Raw genomic sequence first — 3,709 nt, forward strand, 5'->3', positions numbered from 1 at the left:
GTTTAAAGGGTTACATTATATTGAAGGTCCACTTTGTTCTTGTAAATAGAATACTATATTTTTTGTATAAAAATATGGAATAATATCGAATTACGAATAAAAAAGTATTGACCTTTATTAACCCTAAACCTAATAGCTAACGAGTAATTTGACTTCATTTCTTGGCAATTTTCTTCCTACAATATCAAATAATAAGGAACAATAATAAGAAGTAATAATGTCGATGAGATACGTGGCAGGAGTGGAACTGGTAAGAAATAGTTTGCACGAAATGACTTTTTTTATGCTAATCTGTATTTCAATACATCTCCTCTCCTACGTGTCGCAAGACGTACTAATCAATCAAGGTGGCGCAGCCGCTTGCATTTCTCAATAAATAATAACTCATCAGTAATTTCACTTTATTTCTTTATAATTTTCATTGTTCGATCGAAATCTGTGATAAGATCGAGTCTCCAATTTGATAGTAAAACAATAAAGTGAAATTACTCGTTAGCTATTGAGGGGTAGGGCTAATAAATATTTTGATATAAAAAATATAGTATTCTATTTACAAAAACAATGTTGACCTTCAATTCTCTGAAACTTCTCCACCTATAAAAAAAAATAAATGCACTACATAATGTACCCCTTTAAATTATGCAACTTTTGTATACAAAATTGTTTCGTGCAACTCATATTTTGGAAGTTACAGAGCTGCACAAGTTGCACTCTGTTATATTTGTATGATTTTCGATTTAGATATGTATCGTCGCCTTTGCGACGGTGCTACTTACCGATAAACAAGAAATCAGTTTTTTCACCGTGTACGAAACTTAATAATATTGGACTTGGAACAAGTGAAAAAAAGTGTCGCAGCATCCAACATCGAAGTATTCATGCAGATTAAATATTATTTTCATTTTTAGACGAAGTAAAATTCTCTAAAGCGCTACAATCGATTCCATCTAGTTGCAAGTCATGACACCACAGTTTCCTATATAAGAAGTATGTCAATGAATATAAATTATCATTCGGAGCGTATCCCAAAGAGAAATCAGTAACCGTGGTACACTGAGCCCGACTTTGATTATCGTGTCGAAAGTGAACGTGCAAGGAACACATTTATGCGAATGGACTCATTTTTATCATTCTCTAAATATTTCTCTTATCCCGTATATTCAATACCGTGGTCATGTGGAATTTAATCGTGTAGTATTCGATCGAAATCAGTTAAAAGAAAGTGTACGGTTCTACACGCGTAAAGGCGATAATGTGGCTAATGTTGGAACCTTACGGACTCATTCTTCTTGTGACAATTTTGATTGGTTACTACTTAACGGCATGCATCGATATTTAGCAGCAACGAGACAGAGAGGAGCTAAAATCTGTTTCCTATTTGAGTAATTTTAAGGATGTGTTTCTCGGGAAGGCATCCATGAGTGATTATTTCTTCAAGTATGTACCAAGACGAAACGATAGTGCGTACATTTGGAAGCAACATTGGTCCTTCTCTTAACTTTGAAGGACATAGATCCGATAACAAATGGTTTTACCAAAGATTTCCCCGTCAACACGGATGGACCACTGGGTCCTCCGGAAGAGGTAAATTAACATAGTATTTCTTGGTGAACAATTGTGACTATAGGATGTACCACATTCATGTACACGATTTAGAATCTCTTATAATACTTCTGTATTTATTGTTTGATTGGGTACTAATAATATCGAGTAAAATGTAATTTTATTAAATTTAAGGCGAGTAGTACTGCAACAACTCTTAGCCGACGGTAATTATATACTTCATTAATGGACGACTAAGAGTACACGACAATTACGCGAGTAGTTTCTTTAAGTACAAAAAATGAATTAAAATACTGGTAAATATTGGGGCATACAAATCTATTGGATGGATTCAATGTCCTCATAACGCAAAGTTATATTAATAATAATAAAAAATATTTTCGAGGAAGGGAATGAAAAGTGAAGAATATAAATTTTTCGAACAGATTTAATTAACAGTAACAGTATTATAAAAATAACAATAATATACAGAGTGGTCTACTACAAGTGGACCGTTCAAAAAGATTTTTTTTTACTATAATATAGTTTACCATAATAATAGTGTTTTAAACGACTTGAGAGTAAAATTTTTACTCTTTCCTATAAAGGGTATAGCCGAATAAGGGGGTCAAATGTGTCCTTGAACCAAATTTGACATCGATAGAGCATCAGAAAAAAACATTCTGTGCCAAATTTCAACCCTCTATCTTATTCGGAAGGGTAGTTATAGGGAAAATGTGGATTAGTGAATTTGTGTCTATTTCCCCTATATAATCGAGTATGAAAATTATGAAAAAAATCTGGTGCATTGTGGTTATTGAGATACGTGTTTGAGAATTTTTTCCGATTTTTCGATTCCAAATCCTAGGTGTGAAAAATTAAAAACGCAAAAAACGCAGAAAAATACCGATTTCGTATTGAAGCTTTCGAGACACTAGATTTATATAATTACTGTAAATACATATTGTCATTGGTTATGTTTCTGAATTTTTTCAGATTTTTTGGCAGGGTACGCCGTAGTAGGAAAAATCAAAAACCGATTTTTTCGACGTTTTTCGCGTGAAAAAGCAACTTATACTTTGAGTTTTTGTATTTCCTTTAATAAATAACTATATTCTATGGTTTTAAACAATTCTGTGCTGAGTAGAACGGTGTATAGAATAGAAAACTAAAAATAAGTCACCAAATAAAAGGTGGTATGAGTGTTATATTCAAAAGCATCAACAATATTTTCAAGATTTGCGATGGTACAGTGAGTAAGATGTTTCACTGTGGATGCGCTGCAAACTTGGCGCTGGTTCGCGCCCCGTTTAAGCACATCTTTTCTTTACTGTACTAATTATATATTTTTTCAATTTTCAACTATATAACAATGAAAATTTATTTAAAATATTTAAAAAATATTTTTACCTGAAATATACACGAAAACAATTATGGAGCAGTTTCTATTCCATCGTTTCTCAGTCGTTGCAATTATTAACATTTTTTACTTAAATTCGTTACAGAAATCCATCACATCAAAATTCACTCTCAAGAATAAGGCACTGCAATTAATTCTCAACTCACTTGCAAGGATAGACTGAAATCTCAGTTTGCAAGAAGAACCACCAGGGGCCAGGAAATTCGCGATGCTAGGAAGTACATATTTCTATGCTAGCAATTCTCTTTCAACTAGGCAATGCAGATGTATCAGTACATAAAAGATGCAAACTTACGAGATTTCGAACCATTACACACACATTAAACGTACGATTCAATTTCTGAAACAGTCATGCAAGTAATACATTCGACAAACGGAGATAAGAAATTTTCCATTAGATATCGATAGAAGATTTACTGTGTGTATTTAATGTATTATGTTTACTCAACATAAAATGACCTTATCTAAAATTGATGAAATTAATCTCGATCATCCGCATTAGCAGATTTGTACAGTTGTTATCAACATTCTCTTAAGTCTATGGAATCGTGACAAAGAGAGGTGAAATATTCATTACGATAATGAAAACAAATGCAAAACACTGAGCAAGACAAGCAATTGGCGCAACGACATACCTGTAATATGCAATAGCAATCTTTTTGTAATGAAACTGTATATTAATACAATAAATGTATTCCTTTGAAGATATGTACATAAAAAGATTAGAATAAAAATTTGAAACATGGA

General features: G+C 32.4%; 1 long non-coding RNA gene across 1 annotated transcript; it reads left to right on the forward strand.

Annotated features, from left to right (window-relative positions):
* Positions 1-970: 970 nt before the first annotated feature.
* Positions 971-3,709, forward strand: LOC143350064 (uncharacterized). Its single transcript, XR_013081050.1, has 2 exons — positions 971-1,584; positions 3,048-3,709. It is a non-coding gene; the product is annotated as an uncharacterized LOC143350064 (long non-coding RNA).

This window comes from Colletes latitarsis, chromosome 14 (assembly GCF_051014445.1).
Source record: "Colletes latitarsis isolate SP2378_abdomen chromosome 14, iyColLati1, whole genome shotgun sequence".
NCBI classification, from domain to species: domain Eukaryota; kingdom Metazoa; phylum Arthropoda; class Insecta; order Hymenoptera; family Colletidae; genus Colletes; species Colletes latitarsis.